The sequence below is a fragment of the Triticum urartu genome, chromosome 6, assembly GCF_003073215.2.
Source record: "Triticum urartu cultivar G1812 chromosome 6, Tu2.1, whole genome shotgun sequence".
Classification (NCBI taxonomy): Eukaryota; Viridiplantae; Streptophyta; class Magnoliopsida; order Poales; family Poaceae; genus Triticum; species Triticum urartu.
Genome location: NC_053027.1, coordinates 232,886,062 through 232,897,293, shown reverse-complemented (window position 1 = coordinate 232,897,293; position 11,232 = coordinate 232,886,062). Strand labels below are relative to the sequence as shown.

The window sequence follows — 11,232 nt, the reverse complement described above, 5'->3', positions numbered from 1 at the left end:
ACAAAGGAGCTTACCACGGATCCGAAGACCAAGGAGCTTGAGCTTGTTCTGGTAAGGAATACACCCCCGCGTAATTAGCTCCATATGGTTGCATTCTAATTAATCCCCAATATTTCTAAATGGTTCACGTTCCTTCCGTAGGACAAAGAAAGCAGTAGCGCGGGGCCGTCTCAGAGCTCCCCTTTCGACACCCCTTTGAATAGGGCGTTGAACGTAATGAAAAACAGGGATAAGCTCAATAAGCCGACGTCAGCTGGTCGTGTGGCCGGCAAAGGCTTGTCCACAAAATGGTCGTCATACTATGCCGCTGGTGGGTGAAAGGAGAAAAAGACCAGCTTGTAAGCCAGTCGCGCGAGGTTGAAGCACTCAAGGCGCAAGTGGCGCGGATTCCGAAGATGTTCCAAGAGCAAGTGCAACAACAACTGGGATCGACGCTCATCGGCATTATGCCTACCTTGATTCATGGGATAACGACGTGGATTGCGGGTGGCCAACAGGGGCCGCCCCCGATTCCCAGCTTCACGGCCAACAACTCGCACAACGCGCAGGCGGCGCCATTGGTGTCTCCGGCGGCGGCAGTATTGGTGTCTCCGATGTCGGCATTGGAGCTTAATGCACCCGGGTGTACGCCGGCCGACACCTTGCCATCAAGCGGCCCCTCCGTCAGTTGCACGCCCACCGTCGGTGGTGCCTCGACATTAGCCGAGCTCGACGGCATCACGGTAACTAAGCCTCTCGGCCGAGGACTTCATCTCCTTGCCTTTGACTGGGCATCCCTGACGCCCTACATGTTTTCGCAGGGCGCCGCCGACGTTCCTTGCACTCTCCTGCACTTCGTGGGCGGCGAGTTGGTCGATGTCGCCAAGGGCAGAATCATTCAACCGGGCAACCTCGTGTTCCACGGTAATTCGATGCCACCCACAATGTATAGGGTTGAAGTGGTTCGGGTGCTGCCAGGCTGCGACGAGCTGTTACCTCCGATTCGACCCGCTGGGGCCGACGAAGAAGATGTGATGACCCTTAGCGCCTGCGTAAGCTGGCCCCTGCTTTGGCCGAAGAGCCAGATTTGTTTGGGGGCGGGGGACACCACCCCACAGACAAGACCGCCAGTCGTGCCGGCACCAAGCCATGGCAAGAACGCCGCAACGCTACCGGACATGCCGGACATCCCAATGGCACAGGATCCGGACATGCATATGGCACAGGATCCGGACGACGATGACAATGACGATGGTACATTTACCAACGTCGATAAGTACTTTGGTGAACATGGGTACGGTGACGAGTTCTGCGGGCCTCCTTCTCAAGAACCCAAACAAGATGACCGCGATCTAGCTGGTATGGCGGAGAAACCCAATTGCAACAGGTGTCGTCTGGCATTCAGTTCTCAGGAGACGCCTCCAGCTGCCGCCTTCACCGAGCCTCAGATAGCGGAGGTGCCAAATATTATCAGCCCCAACACGCTCAAGAAGGCGGTCTGTGAGAAGAACTCGGTCCCATTACAGCAGATCAAGAAGAAGGGCCGGAAACGGCAGACTAAAAAGGGCGCCGGTGCGAGCCAGCCGGCACGGAGTACGATCCGTGCTCAGGACGGGCCACCTTCACCTAAGGATATCTCGAGGAGGGTGCATGTGGCGGGTAGGGCGATGCTACCGACAAATATGCTCAATGCTGCAACCGGTGCTATGCGGAGTCTGCATGACAGTGTTCTTTCTTTGGAGAAGCGGCGTCTCAGAGAGAATGATGTGGCATACCCGGTTTTCATGGCCAAGGTGCCAGAGGGCAAGGGCTTTGTGGATGGCGTCATCGGGGGTACGATTGTCCTGCGGTTTGATGACATCTTTGCTATGTTCAACCTTCATCCGCTGCACTACACCTTCGTTCGGCTGTTTTCGCTGAGTATGGAGATGCGGATCATTAGAGACAAGACCCCGGACATCGTGATCGTCGACCCCTTCTACATGCGTGCCAAGCTCTTGAGCAGCGCTGGGGACCGCCAAGTCGCGAGTTCACACCTCGAAGACGTCATTCTGGCAAACCCAGATAAGGATAACTTCATTGTGGCTTACTTTCCCGAGTAAGTCATCCCTTAACCGCCCCATAACATATGATTTCTTAGATTTCGATCGTTCTTTTTTTCTAACATTTCGTGTTCTATGCAGTGACACACATTGCACACTCATCCTCTTAAGCCCGAAATATTCCATGGCCACTTATTTCGACCCGAACCGTAACTCTAAGATAGACTACACAAATATCAAGAAAGTTCTTGATGATGTTCTCCCCGGCTATGCCAAATCTGGAGGCACCTTCACCAGGGCAGTTCGTAAGTATGGCAAGCACGTGTTCGCCCACAATACGATGTTCTGCTGCGTCAAGCAGCCGCCTGGCGGTCAGAAGGATGCCTACTACGCCCTCCATCACATGCGGGCGATCGTAAGGGACCATCATCACCTTCTGCTACCAAATAATCTCAAAGATTGGGCCGTGAGCTTGTCAGCAATCCAGGACGCGGACATCAGACAAGAATTCTTTCGCATCCAGTCGGAGTTTGCGGACATCATCCATAAAGATGTCCTTCATACCTCGGGGCAGTTCTTCCTCAGATATCAACCATCCAACATTGAGATAGACGGAATGCTACAAATGCAGGCTGACAACGCCCGCGATTTCATGACCATCACGATAGACGGCGGCTTCATCCATGCTCCTGTCCATGAGTTGAGTCAAAAGTAGTGATGTGTAGTTCTGAAACATTGATTGGCTCATGTTGTAATTAAACTTTAATGAATTGTATGTCTCTTTGGTTTGGACAGTCATTCAACTTAGATGTAATCGATGCTATTTATTAGTAGGACCATGAATTGTGCTATTAATGTCTTGCTTTTCTCTTCCGATCCTTTTGTTGCATACTTATATATTGCTTATGTATGTATTGTCTGTTGTTTGGCTTGTGCATAGAGATGCCGTCGTATGTCGTGTACAAGGGTAAGGTTCCCGGAGTCTACGACGACTGGGAGGAGTGTCGGAAACAGGTTCACTGTTTCAGCGGTAACAGTTACAAAGGGTACACCACTAGGGCGGAGGCGGAATCTAGATACGCCCGCTATCTAGAGGGAGAGAGGAGGGAGCGTTGGAGGAACCGGATGAAGACCAGTTTCATCGCGATGATGCTCATCGTGATGACCGCAGCTCTCTTCTATGTGATGGTAGTTTAGATGATCGATATTGACTTGTAATGTGAAGACAAACTCGATACTCGCGGTCTCGAGACTTGTAATGTTTTATCTTTGTTCGGTCTTTTGAATTCGGAGACTAATATGATGAATTGTATTCGGAGACTAATCTTCTATTGTATTCGATGAATCTGTTGTTGCTATGTGCTACTGTCTATATTCTGTCAAATAATATATTTTGTAACCTGTGCAAAAGTCAGAAAAATAAAAAAATAAAACCTAATATTCATACTAATGGCGCATCACTACAGAGTGCACCATTAGTATGCCAAAGTATACTAATGGCGCATCACCAAACAGTGCACCATTAGTATGCCAAGTATACTAATGGCGCATCCATCCGCAGTGCGCCATTAGTGTGCCAAAGCACATGGTTAAATATGGCCCCTGGGAGGCATACTAATGGCGCATGGTGTTATATACTAATGGCGCACTGGGTGGTGCGCCATTAGTAATAAATACTAGTGGCGTGATACTAATGGCGCACCAGTGATGTGCCATTAGTAGGCAAAACTGGTGCACCATTAGTAGGCCTTTTCCTAGTAGTGTATTCCGGATCTACTCTGGGGGTCGTGTTATTTTTCAGTTTTTTTTTATAATTTCGTTGTGTGTGAGCAGGATGTGTGCTCTTATTTCAACTGTTATACCCATTTTGGAAGCCGTGGTGGCTCGGTGTTCTTTGCCGGCGCTTTTGTATCTGTGTGAGGTCACGGAGGATGGGTCCGTTCTTGCTGGGGTAGAACTGGAGCTTCCAGGGGATAATTCTGCTTCGGTTCCGCGACGAGAATTTTTTTGGAGCTCATCCTGGTGTGGTTTTGTCCATGCTTATGAACAAGCTGCCCTCCAGGCTATAAGTTTTTTGCAGCATCTGTATGGGTTTGTGGTTCAAGACTATAATTATGACTGTATGATGGCCTATAGGAGCTCCCTTCGTTCTTCCATAACTGCTACAGTCTCTGCCATTCGGCGTGTTGGTCACTTGGAGAGAGAGCTATTGCGCTTGCACCATACGTCTGTGGAGACAGAGATAAATCCAGATGTTAGCCCTGTTTTGGCCCAGTTTGACTGGGGTCTAATGTGCTCTCAGATGCTTTCCTCTCTTCAATCTCTTTAGCTATCTTTTCTGGGCTTCCTATTTGGGCCTGTGTGCCTACTTTGTACTGAATTGGTTCATTCCTCTGATGCAATAAAGTCCTTGGGCTTTCTATATGGCACTTACAGTGTTTTCTTTCTGTGTTTTGCAAGACTGAAAATAATAGTCTTCTTCTTCGGATTCAATGCTCTTCCCACGTGCCCAAATAATAATAGTCTTCTTATTTGGATTCAATGCTCTTCCCACGTGCCCAAATAATAAATATGTTACTTGTTTATTGATTCTTCCTCGGCTGGGTCTTTGGTCTTTGGACCGCCCCCTTCTCTTATAGAGAAAAAACTAGCACGGGCTTTAGAGGACCCTGTTCCTTTAGGGCTTCTGGTTCTTCATGGGCTTTTGGGAAGGTATTTCTTGGGCCACAAACTTTAGAGAATCTTGTTTGTTTGGGCTTATAGTTTCCCATGGGCTCTTGGGAAGGTGTTTCGTGTACTTGCTCTCTCTCTCTCTCTCTTGTTTTTTCGCCGCTCGGATTTGTTTGATTGCCTTTTCCTTCTGCCTGTGTATTTTTAAGAAGGCTTACAGTTTACTTTTGGGATGCCTCTCCCTTTCATATAAGAAAATGTTCCATGCCCTTTATAGAACCTTGTCTTTTGAATTCTGTTCCTGGGTCTAGGTGTATGCCTTTTTGCTGTTTAATGCGCCTGATTAGATTGCCTTTCTTTGTGTTACGTTCCTTTTGCAGTGTGTTATGGTTGTTCTATTCTTCATGTCGTTCATGTGAGTCATGCCTCAGCATCGTTCTGTTCGTCGTAAGGCCAGTTCAAGCACCAGTCAACCACCTCTGCGCCATGTTGTTCAACGAAGGCTGTCTTTCTATGACTCACCATTGCCCTACATATCCTCAGGCCTACCTAAAAGAAAATGTACGGGGTGCCCTTTTAAAATAAGTCATTTTCCTTTATAGGTGTGCCTCCTGCACTCTCTCGATTCCTCTTCGTACCTGTGACAGGCCCTTTGTTTTTTAGATGATGGTTTCTTCCCCGTTCTTAGTCCAGAAATTACGTCCCGTAATAGAAAGAGATGTAGGGTGGTTGTTGATAGCCTTAGGGGAAAGGGGCCTGCCATTGGATCGCCCTTAAGTGCTGACTGGGTTGGATTCACGGCTAAGGAGTCTGAGATGCTAAAAGGTATGCTGAGTGCCGATATGCCTAGAAACTATTGTATGATGCATTGCTGATTTACCATTGTTACTGAGTCAAGATAAATTTGCAGCTGGGTACCGAAAGAGATCTTTCTACGGTGGCCCAGACTACAAATGTACCAGCTGTGGTGCAGTATTCTGGTTCGAGGAGAGGGTGAGATCGGAATCTGCTATTACGCTAAGGCGGGTGGTTTACAACAAATGTTGCAAGGGTGGTAAGGTGTATATTACACCTTTTAAAAAGCCACCCTTGTTTATCTCTGAGTTGCAGAGACACAATGGTCCCTCGCGTAGCAGAGAGTTTATAAAAAAATTCGTCAGTACAACTGCCTCTTTGCATTTACTTCCATGGGAACTACTGTTGACCGTTCTGTAAATGATGGTAATGGTCCAAATATATACAAAATAAACGGGCAGGTTTGTCATCGAATGGGATCTCTTATGCCTAAGGAAGGAAATACCCCTAAGTATGCCGAACTCTATATATATGATACCCAGAATGAGGTGTAGAATAGGATTCAGGCTTTAGATGAATCTATTGTTGAAGGCTTGATGCATATGCTTGATACACACAATTCTTATGTCAAAACGTTTAGATCAGCTAGAGAAATACTAGCAGCCAATAGGCATGCCGAGATAGCCATTCATTTAGTTGCCCCTGGAGAATCTGATGGCCCACAATTTAGCCTTCCTACAACTGATGAGCTAGCATCTTTAATGTTTGGTGAGTTCACGGTGGAGGCTTCTTGTGCTCGTACCTACATTTGAATCACACTTCTGGACCAGAATTCAGTGCTCTTGTCCTGGTATGTACACAACTTTTAATTGACGAAAATTACCGTAGAACTACGGTCTCGGGGTAAAAGAAAAAGAATCTTGTGCTCGTACCTACATTTGACTAAGGTATGGTTTATACTGCCTCCTTCCCCAATGACTAGTCCAAGTTCTGTCGTAAGTCAAACTATTTAGTTGACAACATTTATAGAAAAAAACATCTACAATACCAAATTAGTACTAACATATAACATACTAAAAGGCAGGTGGATGAAAGCTTGTTTGCTACCCCGCCCCAGCCACCACCACCACCACACACAAAAAACGTAGCACGGAGTGAGGCGATTAGGGTTACATATGGACTTTATCGCCACCCATGGATCAAGTTGGCGGTGCACACCGGATTGCCGGTGGATATGCCAACATCTTCCAAGTACGGCAATCAAAATGATGCCTTTATCGCCTAGGGCCACGAGGACTAAGTTGGAGCAAGTTTTGGGGAAACTGGACATTATCGAGGAGGAAGCTACACCTCTGGTGATTCATGGTCGAGATGAAGGGCGAGGGGAAGTGGATATTGGCGGGAAAGGTCCAACATTGCGACATGTTCTATATCCAGACGATCTCTAGAGTTTTTTGCTCTAGCTTGGGGTAAACCTAAGCGATTGCTTTTTCGATCTCTAGGAAAAAATATGTTCTTAGTGAAGTTTGCAATTTAGAAAGATCGCACTCCTGTGTGTGTGAGAGAGGGCTCGTCCTGGCATATCAGCAAGAATGATGTGGCGCTATTTGAATTTGAGGGTTGCATGCGATCCTCGGAGCTTAAGTTTGATGGGCTACATATGTGGGCTTGGGTGGTGAATCTCCCTTTCAATCTTCGTGATGATAAGTGAACTTTGTCGATTGCATGGCAGATTGACAAGAATGTGCCAGAATTGCACTTCGATCATTTTGATGATCACTTGACGGCCAGGGTTATAGCGGATGTGAATAAACATTCGAGGCCATGTATTTTGATTGGAATTTTATGAGCAAGTTCCGCACTTCTGTTCTCGTGTGGCCGGTTGGGTTCCTCTACTCAAACAGGAAATCCTCTTTGCCACTGCCTTGGAGCATCTACAACCACAATGCCCTGATTTGACCTACACATGTCCATGGACGCGTCTGGTCACCCCTCATTTATCCGTGTCAACAACCACCCCGTCATATGCAAACCTCCAAATCCATACAATATCATGCAACGTAGATCACAAGACATAAATCAGAGTTCACATAGGACATGCACATAGTTCATACAAGACATATCATAGGAGAGTTCGTCGTACCTGCCATCGGAGTACCAAAATTAGGCATGTTCTACTAGTTAAAATCAGACTATGGAGGAAGTTCACCCACTGTCGCTCTTACCCTTGCCATTGTCCGGTTGGTGGAGATTGTAGCGCTTGAAGACGACATATGGTCAAGACGGATCTGCTCGGCATCGGAGCTAGAGTTGTGAGATACGACACCTGTCTCCTCCCCCTCCTCTTTGGGTGCCAGAACATCGAGGGCAAGGACAACTCGGGTTTTCTCCACCGCGAGCGCATGCACTACCTAGGCCTATCGCTTCATTAGGATCCAAGCAGAGATATCATCCACGACCTTGTCTGTCGTGGCCTTGTCCTCCATAGGCTTGTTCAACACGGCGCACCTTGGCCCTCCCACGGGGGGTGCTGCAGGCACCCCGGGCCTCGAACTCGAAGAGCAACATTGCAAGGACAATGACCCAATGTAGGGGTTCCTCAGATGCCGCTGTCGGCAGCGGCTCCGGCTCCAAAGCGGGTGCATTGACGCTGCTGGATCCAAGCCCCACTGGCTCATATGGCACAGAGGCCTGGACGCTTGATTATCGTGTCGTGACCGATGTAGATCCAGCCAGACGGCTATCTCCTCCTCGTTTGTGCAAGGGACGAGGTCCAGTCGACTGATCAGGAGTTGTCGGACTTAGATCCATTGTCTGCCATGCCGGAAATGGTGATAGATCACTGGAGAGGAGCTGACCGAAGAGGACTGAAAGTGGAATGGCAAAAATGGCTAGGGCTTGGCCCGGGGTGCAGATATGGACGGGATATATGTGGGGATTGGTTCGGCCGGTCTAATGTGGTGGACACGCTTGGGCATGTCCGACAGCTAAGGATGAAAACGGCGCAAAAACGGATGGAACTGGATCCTACCATATTTGTTTTCATATTATTTTACAGAAGTGGAAACGAATACAGAAACCCTAGAAACGAATATGGAAACAGATACTGCCGGAAACAAACACAAAGCGAATACAGAGCGGACATGGAAATAAAATTGTGTGTTGATTGGAACTTAAAACCCCCTTGAATCATAGAGAAATATAGACAAAAAACAAACAAATTGATGGAATTCTTAACATGGCTACAAAATAATATGGTTGTGTTGGTAACATAGGGTAGTATTGTAGTAGTACATGACAATTCCGTATAGAGTCTAGCTGAGTATGTGTGTGGTAGTAAAAGTTGGTACTCAAATGATACATTGTGCTCATTCTACTCATTGTGTCATTGTGTGTTGTTTGGTAGTTGGGCTACAAAGCAGCCATGAGCCTATAGTAGAAACGGAAATTTCATATTAATGGAAACGGAAAGTTCCGTTTCCGCGTGTGTTCCACCGGAAAATACCATTTTGTTTTTGTTTCCGTTTCCACATAAAAATTTCCATTTCCATTTTTGTTTTACAAATTTTCGTTTCCATTTTCATATTTCCTCTCCATTTTCATTTTTCCTTCGAAAAGTGAAAACTTTCCACTCCATTTTCATCGACAGCACAAAATCCTTCCCACTTGAGCTGGGTTTGAGAGACGTCGGGCAGCCAAAACGTTTGGGCTCGTGTTGTAGGAATAGGTTGGATGAAGTTTTTTGATCCGGGTGGTATTTAGGTTGTCGGTCTGGACACTAAAGGAGGGTTTAAGAGGTCGTGATATAGCTGCTCTTACCTATGGCATTTCCTATCACTACTAGGAAAAGGTTTATACATACAAGTTTACCAGTAGCGCGTGTTAAGGACCCCACGCTACTGATAAGTACCACTAGCGTCTGTTATAAAGTGTGCTACTGGTACAACTTAGCAGTAGCGTGGGTTTCCAGCGGGCACGCTACTGGTAAGTTAGCCACACCACACCCCCCGGCCAAAAAATAGTAGAAGCGTTTGTACTCTAACCAGCGCTACTGTTAAGAAAATAGCAGTAGCGCCTGTCCACCAAGAAGCGCTACTGCTACTTCTTTTATGTGTAATCTTTTACCAGTAGCGTGGGTTTTGGGCAAGCGCTATAGCTAGTTTTACTTACCAGTAGATATTTTGGCTGGCACACATAGCAGTAGCGCGCTTTGGTGCCCCGTGCTACTACTATGGTCTCTAGCCAAAATAGCTGCCACCTTTTCCCCCTCTTCTTCCTCCCCCTTTCTTTCTCCCCCCTCCCTCTTGCACTTGCTTGTTCTTCAATGCTTCCCCTCTTCTTTGCCCCTCCTACCCCCCTCCATTAATGCCCCCCCTCCTTCCTCTTCCTTTCTTTTGCCCCTTCTCCCCTTCTCTTCTTTGCCCCTCCACCACCCCCTCCATTAATGCCCTCCCTCCTCCCTCTCATAGCTCTCTCTCTCCCTAGCTAGTTGGAGCTATATTTATGTAGGTACCTCACTATCTAGAGCTACTAGCTAATTACAAGAAGGTGCTCGATATCCCTCTCAACAAATAGGTGAGAAAAAAAAGAGTTGTGCAATAATGGAAATATGTGTGTTTGCGATTAGGACCAAAACTATGTGCGATATGAATATACCGAATTGTGTGTGGCATGTGAGTACATTGAGTTGCCTATGTTTTGCCGAAATGTCGATTCAATTCCGTTTCGGCGAATTTCGGGCAAACTCAATATGTCCTATGTTTAGGGAAGTTCATGCCGAATTTTTGTATGAATTTGATCCATGCATGCATATATACGTGGTTATAATATTTGCTCTGTGCGCAGGTGATCATGAAGGTCAATGGAAGGATGGTGGAAATATACTGGCAATCCGCTGTGGAGGACATGTATGAAAAAAGACTGAAGGATGTTTTATGTCCGTGTCGAAAATGCAAAGGAATAGTCAGGCTCGACCCCTTTGAGGGTGGCACATTCAAGGCGCACCTGCTCATGCATGGTTTCATGCATGGCCATACTCGATGGATAAGTGATGATGATGAGGATGTCGACGGGGCAGGAAATAATGACATGGGGCCACCAGACGAAGAGATGACCGATTATGTGCCCGAAGAGGAAGACGGCCTCGGAAATGTCGATGGCGAAGAGGCAGTTCAAGGCGGAGAAGACGCGGACACGCCACCGTCTTCGTTGCTACTAAGTTCATCCATGCGGGACCCGCATGTTTGAGACCTGCTTCGCAAAAAGACGACTAGCGACAGAGCTGCTTCTAGAGAGGAGGCCAAACTGGCGCAACTGGAGGTAGACTCGATGACTCCTTTGTATGATGGTTGCAATCCCGAGGTGACCCGCTTGAGTTTCACACTAGAACTTCTAAAGACGAAGGAAAAAACAAATGGACAGATACAAGCCTGGATGAGCTTCTGAAGTATCTAAAGAAGGTTCTTCCCGCGGGAAGCCTGTGTCCTACTAGTGTCGAGGAGGCAAAGAAAATTGTGTGCCCTCTTGATCTGCCACACATGAGATATCACACATGCATCAATGTCTGCATCATATATCGGAACGAGCACGCGGAAAAAAAACATCTGTCCAAAGTGCAATGCTTCATGATATAAAAAGGCCGGAAAGAAAGCTCCACAGAAAGTTGTATGGTACTTTCCGATCACTCCGCGCCTACAGCGTTATTTTGTAGATCCTAAGGAAGCAAAGCTTATGCGCTGGAATGCGG

General features: G+C 47.2%; 1 pseudogene; it reads left to right on the top strand.

The window, feature by feature from the left end:
• Window positions 1-216: 216 nt before the first annotated feature.
• Window positions 217-10,733, top strand: LOC125516720 (annotated as a pseudogene).
• The last annotated feature ends 499 nt before the right edge of the window (window positions 10,734-11,232 follow it).